Below are 25,401 nucleotides of genomic sequence, written 5' to 3'. Positions count from 1 at the left end.
ATTGCGGAAAAGAATAGGACATGTTCTATTTTTTTGCGGAACGGAAGTGAGGATGCGGACAGCACATTCCGGGCCCAATGAAATTGCGGAACGGATGCGGACCCATGAATGGACCTTTAGCCTCCATGCTGGCTGAGGGGGGGTGTGAACTGTAAACACGTGGTCTGTTTTGAAGCAGGACCCCCTGTGGAGCCGGCTTCCTCTGCTAGCTGACAGCAAATGGCTCTACTTATTCCTCACCGTGACCCTGTGAAACTACTAAATAAGGTGAAAGTTTTATTGGTATTATTTTGGGGTAATATGATTTCTAATAGCTCTATATTATACTTTTTGTGTGTGAGGCAAGGAAACCAAAAAAATGGATGTTCTGGCACAGTTTTTATTTTTTTACGATGTTCACCTGACAGAAAAGATCATGTCTTATTTTCTAAAGAAAACATTGTAGGGAAATGACGATACCAAATAGGTCTACTTTTGTTTTATTTTCAGTTTTACATAAATCTTTTTGGAAAAAAATTTAAGATTACACTTACCGGTAATCACTTTTCCATAAGCCCATGACAGCACCCTTGAGAGACCGCCTCCATCCAGGACAGGAAACAGGAACTTTCGTGGAGAGCTCATAAGGAGGAGCATGGCCCCAAGACCACCAGTTAATCGCAAGAACTTGTCCTAGACCACACTCTTACACACATTTATTTTATTTTTTTTGTATATATGATTTTTTTTTTTCTCTCTATATCTATATATATCTATATCTATATATATATATATATATATATTTTTTTTTTTTTTTTTTAATTCGTATTAATTCTATATAGGGTGGGAATAAACCCGGGTGCTGTCATGGGCTTATGGAAAAGTGATTACCGGTAAGTGTAATCTTAAATTTCCCTTACGCCCATGACAGCACCCTTGAGAGACGAATAGAATAGAAACCCCTTTATTCTTTAGGGTGGGACTACTGCCTGGAGGACTTTCCTACCTTAGGCTAGTTGTTCTCTAGAGCCTAGGTCTAATCTGTAGTGACGGAAGAAGGTGCCCGGCGACTGCCATGTGGCTGCTCTACAAATCTGTTCTAGAGTAGCGTCGGCCCTTTCTGCCCAAGTGGTGGAAACTGATCTTGTGGAATGAGCACCAAAACCCCCCGGGGGAGCCTTTCCAGTTGAAGAATAGGCCAAATTAATGGCTCTCACGATCCATCTGGAAAGGGTTTTAGTAGAAGCTGGGAGACCCTTATTTTTCCCACTAAATTGAATGAAAAGTTTTGAGGTTTTCCTCCACTGACTAGTAACCTCCAGATAATGGGATAAACATCTTTTTACATCTAAACAATGGAGTTTTTCCTCTTTTTTATTTCTCGGATTTTGACACAGGGAAGGAAGGATAATATCCTGTGTTCTGTGAAACATAGAAACCATTTTCGGTAAGAAGGAAGGGTCTGGTTTAATGAGTACCCTATCATCTAGGATGTTAGTGTAAGGTGGTGAAGTAGAAAAAGCCGAAATCTCACCAACCCTCCTTGCTGAGGTAATTGCCACAAGAAAAGCTGTTTTGAAGGACAGGATTTTTATGGGTAACTCTTTAAGTGGCTCAAAGGGAGGCTCCATGAGGCTAGTGAGGACCAAGTTGAGGTCCCAGGGGGGAACTGAAGGTCCAGATATAGGTCTAAGCCTGCTGATGGCTTTAAAAAATCTTCGGACCCACGGGTGGTTAGCGATGGGAGTCAAAGAATGCACTCAAAGCGGATACCTGTACCTTCAGAGTACTTGGCCTCAAATTCTTTTCATGACCTGCTTGCAGAAAATCTAAAACCTTACACATAGGTGGAGGATTTAAAGGATTGACCGGATCTTTTGCAAACTTTTGGAAGGTGTTCCAGATTCTGAGATAAATGGACGATGTGATGTCCTTTCTGCAGGATAGTAAGGTGGAAACTACCTTCTTGGAGAGTCCTCTACTTTCTAGGATTTCCCCCTCAAGAGCCATGCTGTTAAGTGTAACTGCCTCACATTCGGATGGTTGACCGGTCCTTGGGACAGAAGGTCTTGCCTCTCCGGGAGAATCCAGGGGTCTGTCAAGGATAGCTTCCTTAACCAAGTGAACCAGGTTCTTCTGGGCCAGAATGGAGCAATTAAGATCACTGTCGTTCTTTCTTGTCTCAACTTCTGTAGGAATCTTGGAAGAAGTCTTAACGGAGGAAAGGCGTAGAGGAGCTGGTTCGGCCAGTGAAGGGAGAAGGCATCTATCCCTGTTGGTGAATCTCTCGCGCTGAGGGAAAAGAAAAGATGACACTTTCTGTTTTCTCTGGTAGCAAATAAGTCCAGATGAGGGCTACCCCAAAGTTGAATTATTTGATCGAAGACCATTTGATTCAAACACCATTCCCCCTGGTCTAGTGTATTTCTGCTTAAGAAATCTGCCACCTTGTTTTCTGTACCTTTTAGATGTACTGCCATAAGGGACGGGACAGAGGGAACTATAAGGGAAAATATATCCGTTGTTAACTGCATAAGATTTTCTGATCTGGTTCCTCCTTGCTTGTTTAAGTAGGAGACAACTGTGGTGTTGTCCGAAAAAACTTTTATAGCTTTTCCCTGAAGTAGAGGAAGAAATTCTTTTAAGGCGAGAAAAACCGCTCTCAGTTCCCTCATGTTTTGGGAGTCTAGACTCTGCTCTCTTCCCCAAACACCTTGCCTTAAGTACCCTAGGCAACAGGCCCCCCAACCGGAAGGACTTGCGTCAGTGGTAAGGGTAACAAAATTTTGTTGGATCCAAGGGAGTCCCTGGGACAGGTTTACAGGATTCAGCCACCAGCGAAGAGACTGGATCACTTGGGGGGTGAGTGTGAGGGGTGTGTCTAATGGGCGTAGGGTACCCTGCCATTCCTTCAGAATTTGCCACTGTAGGGGTCTGGAGTGAAGATGGCTCTACCTGACCGCTGGTATAGTGGAAGTCATTCTGCCCAAGACCGCCATTGCTTGTCTGATAGTGGGGTTTTTTGTAGATATCAGGGACTGAACCTGTTGTATTAATCTCTGAATCTTGTCTTGGGGTAGGATACAAAGTAGTTTCTTTGAGTCCAGCATCATTCCTAAGAAGACACGAACTTGGGAAGGTATTAGATGTGATTTTTCCCAGTTTATTTGCCAGCCGAGGTCTTCTAGGATCTGCACTACTTTTTTGAGGTGTATTTCGAGAAGGGATTCTGACTCTGCTACCACCAGGAGATCGTCTAGGTAAGGAATCACTAGAATGTCTCTCTCTCTTATATGAGCCATGACTTCTGCCATGACTTTCGTGAAAAGCCTTGGAGCTTGAGAAATCCCAAAGGGAAGGGCTGTATATTGTAGGTGCTGAATGTGACTTCCTATGGAGACAGCGACTCTGAGGAATTTTTGACAGTCTGCCTGAATAGGGATGTGATAGTACGCATCTCTTATATCTATTGTAGCCATGAAACAGCCCCCGAAAAGATGTTTTAAAACTGATTGGATGGATTCCATTCTGAATTTTTTGTAGGAGAGAAACTGATTTAGATCTTTCAGATTTATGATTGTTCTGAATGTTCCATCCGGTTTGGGAACCAGAAAAAGGGAAGAGTAGAACCCCCTGCCTCTCTCCGCCTCCGGCACCGGAATCAGAACATTTTTTTGAAGTAAGGATGCAATCTCCTGTTGTAAAGCTAGATTTTTCCCTGAATTCCCTAGAAAATTTGTAATTTTGAATCTGTCTGGTGGGTGAGAGACAAACTCTAGACAAAACCCTTCTCTTATCACGCTTAAAATCCAGGGGCTTGAGGAGATTTTCTCCCAAGCGTAAGGGAAGAGAGAAAGTCTGCCACCCACGGGAGAGAAACCGTCATTGCTGTGATGGTTTAGAGGTTGAGGAGGATTGGGAACTAAAGAGGATTTAGTTCTTACTTTTCCTATTCTTGTTGTCTGCTCTGAAGTCTTTCCTCTGGCCCCTAAAAAAATCTTTCTTGTTTTTGCGAAAAAACCGTTGTTTTCTCAGGGGTCTGGAGACAGGGAATCCTTTTTTATTGTCCGAAGCTTTATCCAAAAGGTCGTCCAAGACGGACCCAAAAAGATAATCGCCCTGACAAGGAATTGCACAAAGCTTATTTTTTGATCCAGTGTCTCCTGACCATCCTTTTAGCCAAATAGCCCGTCTGGCTGAATTAGAAAGAGCAGCTGACCTAGCATTTAATTTTAGAGCATCTGCCGAGGCATCAGAAATAAAGTCTACTGCTTTAAGTAGAGTGGGAAAAACGGATAACAATTGACCTCTCGGGGTTTTATTCTGAATGTGGGATTCTAATTCTTCCAGCCATAATTTCAGAGACCTAGCAGTGGATGTGGCGGCAATATTTGGTTTGAACGCTTGAGCTGAGGTCTCCCAAACTTTTTTAAGGTAAACCTCTGCTCGTTTATCCATAGGGTCTTTAAGAGTACCCAGGTCCTCAAACGGTAGAGCTGATTTTTTTGAGATTTTTGCAACCGGTGCATCCAACTTAGGAGGCCTGTCCCATTTTACTGAGTCTGCCTCATCAAAAGGATATTTCCTTTTCACATTTTTAGGGACAAAAATTTTTTTATCGGGTCTTTCCCATTCCTTCTGTATTAAGAATTTTATATTCTCGTTTACGGGAAAAACTCTAGATTTTTTCTGCCCGAGGTCACCAAACATGATATCCTGAACGGATTTTGGGTCTTTAGATTCGTCTAGCTTCATGGTCGCACGAATCGCTTTCAATAAAGCTTCCGTATCATCTGGGGAAAAAAGTGGCCTGCCCGTGGATTCTTCATCCTGGGAGGAGTCTGGGCTATCTAGGATTTCTCCTGTATCACTATCTTCTAAGGGATCCGAGTCAGATTTATTAGCTGTGCCTGATCTGGTTCCAAGGGAGCTTGAGGCTACAGAGGGGAAGCTCTTTTTGAAATCTTTCAAAGAATCCGAGACCTCTGTCTTCACCATCTCCCTAATACTCTGCAAAAGGGATGGGGACTCCTCCTCCACTAGTTTCTCAATGCAACGTTGACATAATTTTTTCGCCCAAGAGGGGGCAAGTTTCTTTTTACAGACGGCACATTCCTTCCCTCTGGTTTTTGAAATTGCCTTCCTAGGGCCCTCTTTTATAGTCTAAAAAGCAAGAAGGAAAGGAGGGAAAGGAGATTTAGCCTGACTACAAACAACAAGTGATGGGGAATGATCCCCCTTACCCCACCAGGAGTACCGGTCTGCTCTCATGACCCTCCTGCTGATCGGCGCGTTGGGCACTCTCCTCCTCCATACTGCTGTGGGGTAGAGTAACTCCCAGGATCCAAAAAATCCGGCTTCCAATAAGGCTGGCTGGGCTGCTGCTGACCGTGCGCCTCCTTTGGGTTCGATTCCCTCGGTCGGGTCCTGCTGAAACCATCTGCGGCCATAAGTAGGAGAAGCACTTCCTACTTCCGGAACGCACGCTACATGCGTTCCAAATACCGGAAGTCTCGACGCCGAGACCGGATCTCGCTTGGATCGCGAGATTTTCTCTCCCCAGAGAAGGATGGTGAGGAGGCCCCGGCCCGCCTGAACACTGTCAGGAGGGACCGGCGTGTCGGGCGCACCTCTCAGTGCGGCCGGGACTGCAGAGTGGCGGCAGCGCGGCGAAAGCCAGACCCCAGCAGCAGCACCAGACTCCGGTCGGCGGCTCCTAGAGGAGACTTACGCCGGAACAGGTAACCCCCCTTCGAAATAGTTCTCCGGGGCCCTGCAGCCTAACCTTCTTGTTTTCTCCACGAACCGTCCCTGTCTAGGACAGGAAACAGGAACTGGTGGTCTTGGGGCCATGCTCCTCCTTATGAGCTCTCCACGAAAGTTCCTGTTTCCTGTCCTGGATGGAGGCGGTATCTCAAGGGTGCTGTCATGGGCGTAAGGGAAAAAATCACGTTTCAGTGTCTCCAATTTCTATAAGCCATATTTTTGTATTATTTTGGCAATCGTCTTGTGTAGGGACTCATTTTTTGCAGGAGGAGTTTAAGTTTTCATTGTTACCATTTTTGGGTATATATGATTTTTTGATAATTCAGTATTACATTTTTTGTGGCAAGATGACCAAAAAATTGTTGTTTTGGCAGAGTTTTTATTTATTAAATTTTTTAAGGCATTCACCTGACCGGGGGGGGGGGTTAATGTGATTTTTTTTTTATAGAGCCGGTTGTTACAGACGCGGTGATACCTAATATGTCTGTTTTTCTTTATTTTTTTTCTATTTTTTACAATTGTATATGTCTTTCTCATGGGAAAGGGGATTTTTTGCTTTTTGGCTTTTTTTTTTACTTTTTATTTTTGTCCCACTGTGGGACTTTAACTTTTGGGGGTCTGATACCCTAGACTGGGTCTCATAGTCTTCCGGGCCGGGAGGCTCTGGGGCCTGTGTAAGACATCAGGCTGCCTTTCCAGCCATCGGGTCCCAGTCACCGCAGCGTGAAATCCGCAAACCCGAAACATGGCGCTGTCAGCGTTGACCGAGGCATAGAGGGGGTTAATACACCAGCATCGGAGTATTCACAGATACTGGAGTATACAGCAGCGTCTTGGCTGTCAGTGAAAGCTGGGTCCGTGCCACTGATCAGAAGGATGCAGATACTGCACCTGCCCGGTCACCGGGACGTAGCTGTATGGCACGTTATGTCACGCTGCGAAGTACATGTACGCCGCTGGTCGAGAAGGGGTTAAAATATCATTTTTCTTAGCAATGCAGCCATATACGGACATGTATGCTGGTCAGTGACCCAAAATCATTTAACCAGTGCAATTTATTTTATTACTGGGAAAAGTTCTCATAATTCATTAACAAAACATGAAAAATACAAATTATGATAATAAGAAACTAATGAATAAAGAAACCTTCAGCCGCGTCCATCGCACAGTACAGAAATAATTCCGCCATATAGCACATAGAGAACGGCTGCAGTGCAGTATAAGGCGGGGTTCTGGTCAGCTGCGGATTTACTTTGCGGATTTCTGTGCGGTAAATCTGCAGCGTTGTACAGAACCAGCAAAGGGAATGAGCTTTTAGTAATTCTCAGTCACACGTCGGGCGGTCACTTCCACAACCCCATAAAGGAGGACATTGTACCAGGGACAGTGGCACACAGAGGTCGCGCTACATTTTTTCCGGAAGAGTAAAGATACTCCTCTGACCATTTTTGAGGAGTATTTTTAGCCGAGGAGGAGTACGTAATTTGCGGTAATTCATATATATAATACACAGGCCTAAATAATGTTAAGATGTTGCTATTTCGGCAAGGAAACCATTACCAGTCTCCTCAATAAGGTCTTCCATGCAGAAATAGCTAATTTTTTACATTTACCTCTCAGAAGACTGAATCCCTACCTTTCTTGAAGCACCAAATCTGTCACGTAGAGATCGGCGCGGTAGACTGTGCAAAACTCAATGCAATAAGAATTCAACAGGGACGTCTGGTGGTTGTGGCCGGGAGCAGTGGCTGGCGGTCTGGGACGTCTGGTGGTTGTGGCCGGGAGCAGTGGCTGGCGGTCTGGGACGTCTGGTGGTTGTGGCCGGGAGCAGTGGCTGGCGGTCTGGGACGTCTGGTGGTTGTGGCCGGGAGCAGTGGCTGGCGGTCTGGAACATCTGGTGGTTGTGGCCGGGAGCAGTGGCTGGCGGTCTGGGACGAATGCACAGGAGTCAGTTATAGGACAGTCTTATACACGGTATATTGGACTATTGCACAGTATAGTGCACTTGGCGTCTCTGTACTTTACATCTATGAGCACTGTGGCTTTCACTATAAGGTCTGAAGCACACGACTGTATCCATTTTGCGGTACGCAAATCACGGATGCGGTCCGTGTTCAATCCGCATTTTCTTGCGGACCCATTGATTTAAGTGGGTCCGCCAGAACAGGAGATGCTCTATCTTTTGCAGCATGGAGATGTGGATAGCACACGGATGTCCATATTTTGTGGATCTGCGATTTGCAGACCTCAAAATGGATACAGTCGTGTACATGAGACCTAATGGAGGCAAAATGGCGGCCCCTATATCTGGGACAATCTATTGCCTATTTGCCAACCCTCCTTGGTTTTTCTGGAGTCTCCCTAAAAATGTAAGCCCTCTTAGATCCCAGCGGGACATATATAACATTGCACCAATCACTAATTGTGCCGTCTAATTATGAGAAATTCATTTCATGTGCTCACCAATCCTAAGTCTTCCACTGGTCACATTCACTTCATGTTCTGGACGGTCGGGCTGCGGGTCACTTTCTCCATGTGCTCACAGCGTCCTCTCCAGTGAAGAACGTGCGCCCAAACTCATAGCCCACCCCAACACATCAGCCCCCCCAGTCTCCATGTCAACATGCGCTGCACCCGACTGGCCTAGCACGGACCCGATCATTTTATCCATCCGACCAGGGCAAGCATGCCCAGGCATATAGTGCCCTGGGGGGAGTCTGTTGGTATCTAGTTGCTATGGAGTTTGGCCGCACATTCTTCACTGGAGAGGACGCCGTCAGCACATGGAGGGAGTGACCCGCAGCCCAAGACCGCTGACCCCGCCAGGCGCCACCCGATGAGAATCTCGCACCGCTGCAGGACTCTTCCTCCTCACTTCAGAGCGGTGTGCAGAATGGTCCGTCTGCCCGCTCAATCCGACCAATAACAAAGCTCCATGCTGTAAGGAGCTTTGTTATTGGTCATTTCAGGCACAGGCAGCATCGCATAATACTTCAAGGTGTATCGGTGCACCTTAGACTTTTTTTAAGGAGTAAAATCGCCTGAAGACGCGTCTATGACACTTGTACAGGCGTTATTGCGACCTCTGGTGGCACATAATACTTCAATACTACAGCATGCCCGATACTACAGGGTGGGCCATTTATATGGATACACCTTAATAAAATGTGAATGGTTGGTGATATTAACTTCCTGTTTGTGGCACATTAGTATATGTGAGGGGGGAAACTTTTCAAGTTGGGTGGTGACCATGGCGGCCATTTTGAAGTCGGCCATTTTGAATCCAACTTTTGTTTTTTAATAGGGAGAGGGTCATGTGACACATCAAACTTATTGGGAATTTCACACGAAAAACAATGGTGTGCTTGGTTTTAACGTAACTTTATTCTTTCATGAGTTATTTACAAGTTTCTCTTTGTTTACAGCCATTGACATGTCGCCGAGGTTAACACGTGAGGAGCGGATAGAAATTGTGTTGATGTCTGGTGAACGCAGTAACCGGGTCATTGCAGCAGATTTCAATGCAAGACACCCTACGAAACCACCCATCTCCCATGCTACAGTTAGCAAACTGCTTGCTAAGTTTAGTGAAACTGGTTCAGTGTTGGATTTGCCAAAATGTGGGCGCATGAAATCTGTCTGTAATGAAGACACATCAGTGGCTGTCCTAGCTTCATTCAGCAAGAGCCCACAGCGTAGCACTCGCCGCATGTCACTGGAGAGTGGCATTAGTCGAACATCCCTTCGGCGGATATTAGCTACTCACAAATGGCACCCTTACAAACTCCAGCTACTGCAGCATCTCAACGAGGATGACCCAGATCGGCGCACTGAATTTGCAGAATGGACAAAACAAAAATTGGAACAGGACCCTCAGTTTACGCAGAAGATTTTGTTCAGTGATGAGGCAAACTTTTATGTGAATGGTAAAGTTAAACAAAACCACCGCTATTGGCCTGACACTAACCCACATTGGATAGATCCCTCCAAGACTGTTGGAACAAAAAAAATTGATGGTATGGTGTGGTATATGGGGTACAAAGATAGTGGGGCCATTCTTCATCAATGGAAACCTCAAGGCCACTGGATATGCGAAATTGCTACATGATGATGTGTTTCCCTCTTTATGCACTGAAGCTGGCACGTTCCCAGAGTTTTTCCAGCAAGATGGTGCACCACCACATTATGGGTGTCAGGTCCGAGCATTCCTAGATAAACAGTTTCCTGGAAAGTGGATTGGTCGTCGTGGGCCAGTTGAATGGCCCCCAAGGTCTCCCGATCTGACCCCCTTAGACTTTTATCTTTGGGGTCATCTGAAGGCAATTGTCTATGCTGTGAAGATACGAGATGTGCAGCACCTGAAACTACGGATACTGGAAGCCTGTGCTAGCATTTCTCCTGCGGTGTTGCTATCAGTGTGTGAAGAGTGGGAGAAGAGGGTTGCATTGACAATCCAGCACAATGGGCAGCACATTGAACACATTTTATAAGTGGTCAGAAACTTGTAAATAACTCATGAAAGAATAAAGTTACGTTAAAACCAAGCACACCATTGTTTTTCTTGTGAAATTCCCAATAAGTTTGATGTTCACATGACCCTCTTCCTATTGAAAAAACAAAAGTTGGATTCAAAATGGCTGCCATGGTCACCACCCATCTTGAAAAGTTTCCCCCCTCACATATACTAATGTGCCACAAACAGGAAGTTAATATCACAAACCATTCCCATTTTATTAAGGTGTATCCATATAAATGGCCCACCCTGTACAATACATACTTGTAGCAGTAATTACACTATGCCACCGCTCCACAGGAGACCACGTGCGGTGTACTGACGAGGAAGCGGCGCTCACACTGGAGCATCATCTCCTCTTCCAACCGCTGATAGTCGGGGCTGCCGGGTATCAGATCCCGCTGATCAGATACTGATGACCGATCCTGACAACCGGTTATCAACATAAACGGCCGACAACACCTATAACTGCCTCTGGGGAACGGAAAAACCCCACCAAAAACTGACATGCTTAGGGTACTTTCACACTAGCGTTTTTCTTTTCTGGCACTGAGTTCCGTCCTAGGGGCTCAATACCGCAAAAAAACTGATCAGTTTTATCCTAATTCGTTCTGAATGGAGAGCAATCCGTTCAGGACGCATCAGTTCAGTCCCTCTTACGTTTTTTTGGCCGAAGAAAATAGCGCAGCATGCTCCAGTTTTCTCTCTGGCCAAAAATACTGAACACTTGCCGGAATGCCGGATCCGGCCCCAAGTGTTCCGGCAAAACGGATCCGGCAAAAAGTACTCTAAGAATTTATAAATTTGCACGGCAGGTCAAATTTCAGCATAGAGAAAAAAAAGCCTAAGGCCCCTTTCACACGGGCGAGTATTCCGCGCGGATGGGATGCGTGAGGTGAACGCATTGCACCCGCACTGAATACTGACCTATCTATGGGGCTGTTCACATGAGCGGTGATTTTCACGCATCACTTGTGCGTTGCGTGAAAATCGCAGCATGCTCTATATTCTGCGTTTTTCACGCAACGCAGGCCTCATAGAAGTGAATAGGGTTGCGTGAAAATCGCAAGCATCCGCAAGCAAGTGCGGATGCGGTGCGATTTTCACGCACGGTTGCTTGGAGACGATCGGGATGGAGACCCGATCATTATTATTTTCCCTTATAACATGGTTATAAAGGGAAAATAATAGCATTCTGAATACAGAATGCATAGTAAAACAGCGCTGGAGGGGTTAAAAAAAAAAATAAAAAAATTGAACTCACCTTAGTCTACTTGTATGCGTAGCCGGCATCTCCTTCTGTCTCCTTTGTTGAATAGTACCTGTGGTGAGCAATCATTATAGGTCAAGGACCTTTAATGACGTCACTCTGGTCATCACATGGTACGTCACATGATCTTTTACCATGGTGAATCACCATGGTAAAAGATCATGTGACGTACCATGTGATGACCGGAGTGACGTCATCAAAGGTCCTTGACCTATAATGAATGCTCACCAGAGGTCCTGTTCAGTAAAGGAGAGAGAGAGGAGATGCCGGGCTACGCGATCAAGTAGACTAAGGTGAGTTCAATTTTTTTATATTTTTTTTTTAACCCCTCCAGCGCTATTTTACTATGCATTCTGTATTCAGAATGCTATTATTTTCCCTTATTATCATGTTATAAGGGAAAATAATACAATCTACAGAACACCGATCCCAAGCCCGAACTTCTGTGAAGAAGTTCGGGTTTGGGTACCAAACATGACCGATTTTTCTCACGTGAGTGCAAAACGCATTACAATGTTTTGCACTCGCACGGAAAAATCGCGGATGTTCCCGCAACGCACCCGCACATTTTCCCGCAACGACCGTGTGAAACCAGCCTTAGTCTACATGTGTTTTGTGGTCTGCAAATTGCAGAGCCGCAAAAAAAAAAAAAAAATGATGCCATCCGTTTATTTTTGGGGATTCATTGTAACAATGCCTAAAACGGACAAGAATAGGACATGTTATATTTTTTTTGCGGGGCTACGGAACAGACATACGAATGCGGATAGCACATGGTGTGCTGTCTGCATTTTTTGCAGACCCATTGAAATGAATGGGTCTGCATCCTATCCGCAAAAAAACAAAACGGAACGGACAAGGAAACAAACAACGTTCGTGTGCATGTAGCCTAAGGCCTCATGCACACTACCGTTTTTTTTTAAGGTCCGCAAAAACGGGGTCCGTAGGTCCGTGCTCCGTGTCCGTTTTTTCTTCCGTGGTTCTTCCTTGATTTTTGGAGGATCCACGGACATGAAGAAAAAGTCGTTTTGGCGTCCGCCTGGCCGTGCGGAGCCAAACGGATCCGTCCCCCATTGACTTTCAATGTAAAGTCAGGAGTCCCTATTAATATACATGGAACCAGTGTAGAGGAGAAAATAGACAGCGGCACTTACCCGTGTGTTGAAATAGCGGCAGCTTTTATTTCCAAAATAGCATGTGGCAGGGGGAGGACAATTCTGAAGCACGCATTGAACAGCGGCGGCCGTTTCGCGCTACATGCGCTTCCTCAGGCTGTGCGTCAATGCGTGCTTGCGCATCGCTCCTTTTAATTGCTAGGGCAGGCCGTTGTCATGGAAATTGACAAGCCAGGCTGCGTCTACATGAAAAGGGTGACTCAAAAATATAAAAAAATATATATACATGTAACAATCATAGGTTGTAAGTGGTGTGCACAATGCGTACGCATGTTTATAAGTTTAATACTAAAGGAAGGGACTGAGATCATTACTATCATTTAATCCGAGTTCCCCCAGGGCTTGTGTACGTAACATCCATCTCACAAGTTTGTGAGAGACAAACAGGACTATGAATCTGGCTGTATTTTCAATTGGAACACTGGCAGAAAGTTTAAAAAACAACAAAAGAAAAAAATCATACCGCTGTCAGAATAATGATTATTGGACGACGGATTCTGACTCCAGTATCTCAGATGATCCTAGTCAAGCACCAGCTGATGCTGTAAGGGAGTCGTGTGACCCTTTAGGAAAAAGACCAGAAAGGGACGGAGGAAGACCAACAAGAAGAAAAGGGGTCAGGAAGTCGGAAAGGGAGAAGAAACAGGTGTCCTGGAGGAAATAGAGACTTCCCTATCACCTGATGACAACTTGGTGATCAACCTAACTGACCGTCTGCTGCCACCTGGTTGCATGAAGGTTCTGAGCAAAGGACTTGGTTATGGTCTAACTGAGCAATTTCGCTATTTTCTCAAAATAGCGATAGTGCAATCTGGGGGAAAACCCCAACCTAACTGAGCAATTTGACCCTGTCACCTTTGAAGTGGACTTATTTAAAAGCTACTCGTAAGCTACACTTACATAAGCTGTTTAGAGATATTCCACAGAAGGTAGCCACCACTCAGGGGGAGTCACTACTTTGCCCTGACCCCGCAGCTTTTCAAGTATCCACGAAAGTCAATAAAGAAGAACTAGCCTGTCTTGAATTTCTCACTGGAATGGATGTTACTGAGGAGTCCTCTTCTGACACCTCTGTGGATCCATTTAGAGGTGGAGTCAGATCCACTTTTTGCCCGCCGGTAGTAGCATTGATATATTTCAACATCAAGTAATGAGAGACATCCGAGCAGTGATTTATTCCACTGCTCAACCGAATATTAATCCAGATGAGCAAAAAGCCCTACATTGGCTCTGCTCCCAGGATGACATAGTTGTGAAACCGGCGGACAAGGGGGGCAATGTGGTTCTCATGTCCAGGGAATACTATTTAAGTGAAGCCCTTAGACAACTAGGGGACACTCGCGTGTACGAGAGGATACGGGGGGACCCTTTGCCTAGTACCCAACAGTTGCTGAAGTCCCTTGTTAGCAGATATGTGGAGGCTGGTTTCCTCCCTAGGAATACGTTGGACAAACTTGTCCCATCGTCCCCAACTAGACCATCTTGGTACTTTCTTCCTAAGGTCCACAAGTCACTGAGCCACCCCCCGGGATGTCCCATCATCGCGGGGATTGGCTCAGTGACTGAGCCTCTGTCTAAATATGTAGACTGGCTCTTGAGACCAGCACTCACAAGTGCCCCAGCATATCTCAGGGACACTAATGATTTTTTATTGGCCCTTAGGGAATTGCATTGGCAAAAGGGTTACCAATTGGTGTCCCTCAATGTGGAAAGCCTCTACACCCGCATCCCTCATGATGCGGGTGTAGAGGCGGTCCCTGACATTGTGGCGAACTTGGGTAAAAGCCGGTTATACTGTGACTTTATTGGTGAGGCACTTGAGTTTATCTTAACCAATAATGTGTTTCAGTTTGGGAACGAGTGGTTTAGGCAAAGGATGGGTACAGCCATGGGGACCCCCGTCTCCGGCACATTAGCTAATATGTACCTTGCCAGACTAGAGGACAGGTATATTTATTCCACTACGAATCCATTTCTCCCTAAGTTAAAGACGTATCTGCGCTTTGTGGATGAGGTGTTCATAGTCTGGGAGGGTACAGAAAAGGAGGTCAGCGAGTTTGTTAATTTTCTCAATAAAAATGACATGGGAATGACTTTCACCCTCAATTTTGGAGGTACTAGGTTGGAATTCCTCAATGTGGCTGTCCTGGTGGAAGGCGACGAGTTGGTCACGGAGGGCTTTCGTAAGCCCACGGCGACCAACTCCTTGCTCCACCACGATAGCTTCCATCCACAGTGTCAAAAAAGCCGTACCTTACGGACAATTTATTAGATTGAGGCGTATTAACAGCAAAGACAGTGGGTACCATAGACAGGCTCATGACCTGAAACAGCGATTATTGAAGAGAGGCTACCCTGAAGAACCACTTAATAAAGACATGAAGAGAGTAGAAGAAAATTTCTCACAGGATAGTCTTTTGAAGAGCGGTAGCCATAGAGGGAACCAGAGCAAGACAGACACTAAGGGCATCGGATTTGCATTCTCCTTTAAGTATAGCCCTATGGCTGAGCGGATCCGCTCAGTTATATTTAAAAATTGGGATGTTTTGAGGCGAGATGCAACTCTGAATGAGCTCACAGGACAAAAACCATTGATCTCTTTCAGAAGGAGCCACACTGTTAAAGATAAACTCGTCGGGAGCAGGTTTCAACCTGACAAGAGAAAGAATTGGCTCAAAAGTAACCTACCAAAAGGCAACTATAGGTGCGGCAGTTGTTCACTGTGCCCTTATAATTCCCAGAAAAAGTGTATTGAATTCACTGGGATCCAGCACAAAGTTAATACCTTCATCAACTGCCGGAGCACATATGTGGTATATATACTACTGTGCACCTGTGGGCGTTTTTACATTGGGAAGACCATCAGGTGTCTTTTTGAACGAGTCAGGGAGCATTTTAACTCCATCAAGACAGGGAAAGGATGCCCAAGATTGATAGACCATGTGAGAGAAGCCCACGGTGGTGATGTAAGCTGTATTTCCTTCTCTGGTTTAGAGACTGTGTCCACTCCTTCGCCTCCTCCTGCAGAGAGAAGCTAGATGGATGTTACGTACACAAGCCCTGGGGGAACTCGGATTAAATGATAGTAATGATCTCAGTCCCTTCCTTTAGTATTAAGCTTATAAACATGCGTACGCATTGTGCACACCACTTACAACCTATGATTGTTACATGTATATTGTTTTTATATATTTTTGAGTCACCCTTTTCATGTAGACGCAGCCTGGCTTGTCAATTTCCATGACAACGGCCTGCCCTAGCAATTAAAAGGAGCGATGCGCAAGCACGCATTGACGCACAGCCTGAGGAAGCGCATGTAGCGCGAAACGGCCGCCGCAATTTAATGCGTGCTTCAGAATTGTCCGCCCCCTGCCACATGCTATTTTGGAAATAAAAGCTGCCGCTATTTAAACACACGGGTGAGTGCCGCTGTCTATTTTCTCCTCTACACTGGTTCCATGTGCACCTTACCTGCCACGTCCAGCTGAGCACCTCCGATCGTGTGTGCCCTCCCCAGCCGCGTACACCGCATTGATCATCAGTGCTAATTGCCAGTGTGGTTGTGCCGCCCCCTACCTCATTTGTTTGGATTTCCCTATTAATATACCATCAGATCGGAGTTTTCTCCAATCTGATGGTATATTTTAACTAGAAGCGTCCCCATCACCATGGGAACGCCTATATGTTAGAATATACCATCGGATTTGAGTTAGATCAACAAAACTCAGATCCGACAGTATATTCTAACACAGAGGCGTTCCCATAGTGATGGGGATGCTTCAAGTTAGAATATCCTACGAACTGTGTACATGACTGCAATCTCTTACAGGGGGCTGTGATCAGCACAATTAACCCCTCAGGTGCCGCACCTGAGGGGTTAATTGTGCGTATCATAGCCCCCTGTAAGAGATCAGGTGCTGCCAGGCAGGAGGGGGCAGACACCCCTCCCCTGTATTTAACTCATTGGTGGCCAGTGCGGCCCCCCTCCCTCCCCTGTATTTAACTCATTGGTGGCCAGTGCGGCCCCCCTCCCTCCCCAGTATTATATTCATTGGTGGCCAGTGCGGCCTACCCTCTCCCCTCCCCTAATTAAAATTACCTTCCCCCATCATTGGTGGCCAGTGCGGCCTCACCTCTTCTCCCCTCCCTAACTAAAATCACCCCCCATCATTGGTGGCCAGTGCGGTCTCACCTCTTCTCCCCTCCCTAACTAAAATCACCCCCCCCATCATTGGTGGCCAGTGCAGCCTCCCCTCTCCCCCCCCCTAATTAAAATCACCTTCCCCCATCATTGGTGGCAGCGGAGAGTTCCGATCGGAGTCCCAGTTTAATCGCTGGGGCTCCGATCGGTAACCATGGCAACCAGGACGCAACTGTCACAACCAGACAGCTGAGAAGCTCTGACAGGAGCCGTCCAGATCCTCCTCCTTGAGTTTCTTTGTTTTGGTTTCTCTTCCTCACCTCTTTAGGCTATCTCAGCTGTCAGGCAGTCAGACTCATTACCTCCCTTTAAATTCCTCCCCATAAGGCAGTAGGGTGCGGCTGATACAACTTCCTGGAGTGTGTGTGCATGCTGTTCCTTGTTCCCAGCTCCCAGCTCCCTGTTCTCTGTCCACTGTCGTCTGCAAGATAAGTTCTGTTTATGTATTTATGATTTTCTGTTTTCTGGATCCAGGTGACCCTGACTCCCTCCGTGTCTGTGTAGGGAGCCGGTGGTCGTGTCCCCTCACTATTGTAGGGCCTTCAGGTCTAAGATAGCCGAGGTTCGTGGATATGCGGCCATCCACCTTTGGGGTGGTCGCATAGGCTGAGCAATAAGGGAGAGCGGCAGGTCGATTGCAGGGGTCTCCCTTTTGTTCCTTAGTTGTGGATCCAGTAAGTCATTGTTTGTATTGTATTATCTTGTTTTCTGTGCACCATCCGTGACATTATCAGCCGCCAAAACCGTCTCAAGCATGGATCCGGTTACACTTTTGGCTGAACGCTTTCAGGGTCTTGCTTTGGAGGTAGCTGACCTCCGTAAGACTTTTTCTCAGTTTCAAGTGACCGGTTCAGCTTGCGTTCATGGAGTTTGTGCTGAGCCTAAGATTTCGCTCCCGGATACGTTTTCCGGGGGTAGTGAGAATTTTGTACGTTTTAGAGAGGCTTGCAAACTCCATTTTCGCCTTCTTCCCCATTCTTCTGGTGATGAAGAACGAAGAGTGGGTATCATTATATCGCTGCTCAGGGGTAAAGCTCAGTCCTGGGCCTTTTCGCTGCCGGAGGGGGCACCGCCCCTCCGTTCAGTGGATGAATTCTTTTTAGCCCTGGGTCAGATATATGATGATCCGGATCGTATTGCTCTGGCTGAGTCTAAACTACGTCTGTTATGCCAGGGTAAACAATCCGCAGAGATTTACTGCTCAGAATTTCGGAGATGGGCAGCAGATACGGGTTGGAATGATGCTGCACTCCGAAGTCAATTTTGCTATGGTCTTTCAGAGGGATTGAGAGATGCATTTGCTTTTCATGAAAGACCTACCTCCTTGAATTCTGCTATGTCTCAGGCTGTTCGTATTGACAGGCGTCTTAGAGAGAGACGAGAAATCTCTCCTTCCTGTCATACTCAGTCCCGGGACAGTGCAGCGGTCTCATTCTGTGCGCAGGGATCTCAGTCGCTGTCAGCCCCTTCTGAGCAGGAGCCCATGCAGCTGGGGTTGATTGCCTCTGACAATAGAAGATTCAGCCCGCAGGGGAGGGTTTGCTTTTGTTTTGGAGGTATAAATCATCTGGCAAATGTTTGTCCCTCTAGGAGATTCAGGCAGTTTTCTGGGAGTAATAAAGAGACAAAAAGGAAGAAATCTTTTAAGAATGTTCCGTCTGTTACTATTGGCAGGGTTGAGGCGGAAATTGAAGGTTTTCCTTTTGCTTGTAGTTCCCGTTTTGTCCTGCCTGCTAGGGTGGCGCTAGAGAGCAAGAGCATTTTTTGTGAGATTTTTGTGGATAGTGGAGCAGCTGTCAACCTCATTGATAATCAATTTGCAATAACTCATGGTTTCCAGGTATGCACTTTGGGAAGAGATATTCCTGTTTTTGCTATTGATTCAGCTCCACTTTCTCAGAGATCATTAAAGGGCATAGTTCACAATATCCGTTTAATTGTGAGTGATGCTCATGTTGAGGATGTGTCATGTTTCGTCCTTAGCGGTTTGCCTACTCCTCTAGTGTTGGGGCTACCCTGGCTCACTAAACATAACCCCACCATTGATTGGAAAGCGAGGCAAATAAATGGTTGGAGTAACTTTTGCAGAGAGAATTGCCTCATAACATCTGTTTCTGAGGTTTCTACTAAAACTGTACCACCTTTCCTCTCTGAATTTTTGGATGTTTTCTCTGAGAGTGGAGTTCAGGGTTTACCTCCGCACAGGGAGTATGATTGCCCTATTAATCTCATCCCAGGCGCCAAGCTGCCTAAATCTCGTTTATACAATCTCTCCCAACCTGAGAGGGTCGCTATGCGGGCTTATATCTCTGAGAGTCGGAGAAAAGGACACATACGACCCTCGAAGTCACCTGTTGCCACTGGTTTTTTCTTTGTTAAGAAAAAAGATGGTTCTTTAAGACCTTGTCTGGATTTCAGGGAGCTGAACAGTATCACTATTCGTGATCCTTATCCACTTCCTCTGATCCCGGACTTGTTTAACCAGGTTGTTGGGGCGAAAGTCTTTTCCAAATTAGACCTAAGAGGGGCATACAACCTGGTTAGGGTCAGAGAAGGAGACGAATGGAAGACGGCTTTCAATACCCCTGAGGGCCATTTTGAGAATTTAGTTATGCCTTTTGGTTTGATGAATGCCCCAGCCGTTTTTCAGCATTTCGTAAACAGCATTTTTTATCATTTGATGGGAAAATTTGTATTAGTGTATTTGGATGACATTTTGATTTTTTCTCCTGATTTCAAGACTCATAAGGAACACTTATGTCAGGTCTTACTCATCCTGCGGGAGAATAAATTATACGCGAAACTGGAAAAATGTGTGTTTGCGGTTCCAGAGATCCAATTTCTGGGGTTTCTTGTCTCCGCTTCTGGTTTTCGCATGGACCCCGAGAAGGTTCGCGCTGTGCTTGAGTGGGAGCTTCCTGAGAATCAGAAGGCGCTGATGCGTTTTTTGGGCTTTGCTAATTATTACAGGAAATTTATTTTGAATTATTCCTCTGTTGTTAAACCACTCACTGATATGACCAGAAAGGGGGTAGATTTTTCTTCCTGGTCGGTAGAGGCGCGTAAGGCCTTTTCTAATATCAAGGAGAGTTTTGCTTCCGCTCCCATCCTAGTACAACCTGATGTTTCGTTACCCTTCATAGTTGAGGTTGATGCTTCTGAGGTTGGGGTGGGTGCGGTCTTGTCTCAGGGTTCCTCTCCTGCCAAATGGCAACCGTGTGCCTTTTTCTCAAAGAAGCTCTCCTCCGCAGAGAGAAATTATGATGTGGGAGATAGGGAATTGTTGGCCATCAAGTTGGCTTTTGAAGAATGGCGCCATTGGCTAGAGGGAGCCAGACACCCTATTACCGTGTTTACTGACCATAAAAATCTGGCCTACTTGGAGTCAGCCAAGCGTCTGAACCCGAGACAGGCCAGATGGTCTTTGTTCTTTTCAAGGTTTAATTTTGTTGTTACGTTCCGCCCTGGGGTTAAGAATGTGAAGGCAGATGCCCTATCACGTTGTTTCCCGGGAGGTGGGAATTTTGAAGACCCGGGTCCCATTTTGGCTGAAGGTGTGGTGGTCTCTGCTCTTTTTCCTGAATTGGAGGCAGAGGTGCAGGCAGCCCAGTCAGAAGCTCCTGATCTTTGTCCTCCTGGGAGGTTGTTTGTGCCTCTCGCTTTGAGACACAAGATTTTTAAAGAACACCACGATACGGTCCTTGCTGGGCACCCGGGGACAAGAGCCACACTGGATCTCATTGCTCGGAGATTCTGGTGGCCTGCGCTTCGTAAGTCGGTTGAGGGTTTTGTGGCAGCTTACGAGACTTGCGCTCGTGCCAAGGTCCCTCATTCACGGCCATCAGGTCCTCTCCTTCCTTTGCCCATTCCTTCCCGTCCTTGGACACATCTGTCCATGGACTTCATAACGGACTTGCCTCGTTCCTCGGGGAAGTCTGTGATTCTGGTGGTGGTGGACCGTTTTAGCAAAATGGTGCATTTTATCCCTTTTCCTGGTTTGCCCAATGCTAAGACGCTGGCGCAGGCATTTGTTGACCACATTGTCAAATTGCATGGGATTCCTTCAGACATAGTCTCTGATAGGGGCACGCAGTTTGTTTCCAGATTCTGGGAGGCCTTCTGTTCTCGCTTAGGGGTTCGCTTGTCATTCTCTTCTGCTTTCCATCCGCAGTCGAATGGTCAGACAGAGCGTGTCAATCAGAATCTGGGGACATATCTGCGCTGTTTTGTGGCGGAGAATCAGGAGGATTGGTGTTCTTTTTTGTCCCTTGCTGAGTTTGCTTTAAATAACCGTCGTCAGGAGTCCTCTGATAAGTCACCATTTTTTGGTGCATATGGGTTTCATCCGCAGTTTGGGACTTTCTCTGGAGAAGGCTCTTCTTGTTTGCCTGATGAGGACAGATTCTCCTCGTCTTTGTCATCTATTTGGCAAAAGATTCAGGATAATCTAAAGAACATGAGTGAGAGATATAAGCGTGTGGCGGATAAGAGACGTGTGCCTGGTCCGGACCTGAATGTTGGTGATTTGGTGTGGCTGTCTACCAAGAATATTAAATTGAAGGTTCCCTCCTGGAAGTTGGGTCCTAGGTTTATTGGGCCTTACAAGATCCTGTCTGTCATCAATCCTGTTGCCTACCGTCTTGATCTTCCTCAGACTTGGAAGATCCATAATGTTTTCCATAAGTCCTTATTGAAACCTTATGTTCAACCTATTGTACCCTCGCCTTTGCCTCCTCCTCCGATTATTGTTGATGGAAATCTTGAATTTCAGGTCTCTAGGATTGTGGATTCTCGTCTTGTCCGCGGTTCCCTCCAGTACCTCGTTCATTGGGAGGGTTATGGTCCTGAGGAGAGGATGTGGCTCCCAGTGACGGACATTAAGGCCTCTCGTCTCATCAGGGCTTTCCATAGGTCCCATCCTGAGAAGGTGGGCCCTGAGTGTCCGGAGTCCACTCCTAGAGGGAGGGGTACTGTCACAACCAGACAGCTGAGAAGCTCTGACAGGAGCCGTCCAGATCCTCCTCCTTGAGTTTCTTTGTTTTGGTTTCTCTTCCTCACCTCTTTAGGCTATCTCAGCTGTCAGGCAGTCAGACTCATTACCTCCCTTTAAATTCCTCCCCATAAGGCAGTAGGGTGCGGCTGATACAACTTCCTGGAGTGTGTGTGCATGCTGTTCCTTGTTCCCAGCTCCCAGCTCCCTGTCCTCTGTCCACTGTCGTCTGCAAGATAAGTTCTGTTTATGTATTTATGATTTTCTGTTTTCTGGATCCAGGTGACCCTGACTACCTCCGTGTCTGTGTAGGGAGCCGGTGGTCGTGTCCCCTCACTATTGTAGGGCCTTCAGGTCTAAGATAGCCGAGGTTCGTGGATATGCGGCCATCCACCTTTGGGGTGGTCGCATAGGCTGAGCAATAAGGGAGAGCGGCAGGTCGATTGCAGGGGTCTCCCTTTTGTTCCTTAGTTGTGGATCCAGTAAGTCATTGTTTGTATTGTATTATCTTGTTTCCTGTGCACCATCCGTGACAGCTACTGCAGTCCTGGTTGCCATGGTTACTTAGCAATTTTTAGAAGCATTATACTTACCTGCGATGTCTGTGACCGGCCGGGCGCTCCTCCTACTGGTAAGTGAAAGGTCTGTGCGGCGCATTGCTTAGAGCACAGACCTGTCACTTACCAAAAAAATTGCTAAGTAACCATGGCAACCAGGACTGCAGCAGCGTCCTGGTTGCCATGGTTACTGATCAGAGCCCCAGCGATTAAACTGGGACTCCGATCGGAACTCTCCGCTGCCACCAATGATGGGGGGGTGATTTTAATTAGAGGGGGGGAGGGGAGGCTGCACTGGCCACCAATGATGGGGGAAGGTGATTTTAATTGGGGGGGGGGGGAGAGGGTAGGCCGCACTGGCCACCAATGAGCTAAATACAGGGGAGGGGGGTCTGCCCCCTCCTGCCTGGCAGCATCTGATCTCTTACAGGGGGCTATGATACGCACAATTAACCCCTCAGGTGCGGTAAGAGATCGGGTGCTGCCAGGCAGCAGGGGGCAGTCATGTACACAAAAAGGAGTATAGTAGGGCACACCAATATCTGGTTCCACACGGACAATTAGTATAATAATATTTATTTTAGCAATATACACTATTAAATACACATACATAAAATATCACACTATAAAATAGTAAAATACATAAAATACATGCAGTAAAAACCATATATCTATATAAATATATAAATATTTCTATTAATTTCTATAGGTTTTCTGCATTTTTAGTACAGTAGTGTCCTTCCAACTAATTGCCACACTCAATGTCCCAAAAATATAGTTATAGAGATGGGAATGACTGTTTAAGTTTTTGAATGCGGTTTTTGAAGTAGTCACTTGTATTGTTGCGACTTAATAGTCGTTGCGTATATATTGTCGCTCCAATCTCGCTGTCTGTTAATAAAGATAAGCCGAAGCTGTTTTACTCACAGTTTGAAGTAGTATCGGCTTTTAGTAAATCACTGGTGGCGTCCCACGTGTGATGAACTTTTTACAGGCTGCGGTTTGTAGAGATGGTGTAACTTCGGGATCCTCGGTGATCATAGGCGGCGGTGCTGTCTTGGAGATCAGTCGGTAGTATACTCCTTCTGCGTTTTGGATGTATATCGCAGGAGTGGACTTTGCCAAAAAAACGACTCTCCAGGAAAACAGATGTCCGGCTTGACTTTACTTTTAAAGATAAAGGTTCACCGATCCCTCACTTTTTTCTTTTCTTTCAGCGCTTTCGATCCTCCGGTAATAAACTGTGTTCCATGCGGTAGTTACCAAACGCGTTTCGGAGTGGGCTACGACTCCTTCTTCAGTGGCTAGTTTACCCATGGAATTGACTAACTTTTATACCCCTCAAACAGGTGCGGGCTAATTCATTTAATTTTGAATAGGAAGTGACGTGCATTCCTCTTCAATTAAGGATAGCAAGCATGTTGCCTACAAATTCAATCTAAAAACGAATTAAATAGTAAAATAGGTATATCACTTTGAAAAAACTATATAAAATATGTCCATATAAGATTACAAATAAAAATAGACCCATATGTGTATATATACACACATGGGACCACAAGGTCTTCCTAAAGTATTTAATATTTTTACAAAGTATCCTTACACAATAAAATTCATTCTCCTATAAATAGGGTTCATTCATGCACATAAATATAAAATTGCATAAGGATAGGAGAAATCAGAAGAAACGCATAAACTATGCGGTTGATATTTCCATACATTGCGGCTTCATTGCGTCTTTTCTTTCATTCAATTCTTTTTTAATTTTATATAAATAACCGGTATATTAATGAACATATAATATTAATACATATTATTTAAGTTACATGTAATTTAAAAAATTTATATATTATATAAAAAAGGGGCTTATTACATAAAAAATAAAAACTTTTTGTAAAAAGTTAAAAGTTGTATATATTACCAACAATTACACATACTAATAAGAGTTGGACAGGTGAGATTTATTTGATTCGACTGAAAGGAGATTTGTCGATGAACCCTATTTATAGGAGAATGAATTTTATTGTGTAAGGATACTTTGTAAAAATATTAAATACTTTAGGAAGACCTTGTGGTCCCATGTGTGTATATATACACATATGGGTCTATTTTTATTTGTAATCTTATATGGACATATTTTATATAGTTTTTTCAAAGTGATATACCTATTTTACTATTTAATTCGTTTTTAGATTGAATTTGTAGGCAACATGCTTGCTATCCTTAATTGAAGAGGAATGCACGTCACTTCCTATTCAAAATTAAATGAATTAGCCCGCACCTGTTTGAGGGGTATAAAAGTTAGTCAATTCCATGGGTAAACTAGCCACTGAAGAAGGAGTCGTAGCCCACTCCGAAACGCGTTTGGTAACTACCGCATGGAACACAGTTTATTACCGGAGGATCGAAAGCGCTGAAAGAAAAGAAAAAAGTGAGGGATCGGTGAACCTTTATCTTTAAAAGTAAAGTCAAGCCGGACATCTGTTTTCCTGGAGAGTCGTTTTTTTGGCAAAGTCCACTCCTGCGATATACATCCAAAACGCAGAAGGAGTATATTACCGACTGATCTCCAAGACAGCACCGCCGCCTATGATCACCGAGGATCCCGAAGTTACACCATCTCTACAAACCGCAGCCTGTAAAAAGTTCATCACACGTGGGACGCCACCAGTGATTTACTAAAAGCCGATACTACTTCAAACTGTGAGTAAAACAGCTTCGGCTTATCTTTATTAACAGACAGCGAGATTGGAGCGACAATATATACGCAACGACTATTAAGTCGCAACAATACAAGTGACTACTTCAAAAACCGCATTCAAAAACTTAAACAGTCATTCCCATCTCTATAACTATATTTTTGGGACATTGAGTGTGGCAATTAGTTGGAAGGACACTACTGTACTAAAAATGCAGAAAACCTATAGAAATTAATAGAAATATTTATATA

The 25,401-nt window shown here is 45.4% G+C and overlaps 1 protein-coding gene across 1 annotated transcript in view; it reads left to right on the top strand.

Annotated features, from left to right (window-relative positions):
* LOC120999331 (gastrula zinc finger protein XlCGF26.1-like) overlaps window positions 1-25,401 on the top strand; it is a 1,147,325-nt gene that overhangs the window by 614,602 nt on the left and 507,322 nt on the right. The gene's annotated exons all lie outside the window — the stretch shown is intronic.

This window comes from Bufo bufo, chromosome 4 (assembly GCF_905171765.1).
Source record: "Bufo bufo chromosome 4, aBufBuf1.1, whole genome shotgun sequence".
NCBI lineage: Eukaryota > Metazoa > Chordata > Amphibia > Anura > Bufonidae > Bufo > Bufo bufo.
Note: the sequence above shows the minus strand (reverse complement) of the source record. Positions and strands in the feature narration are given on the sequence as shown.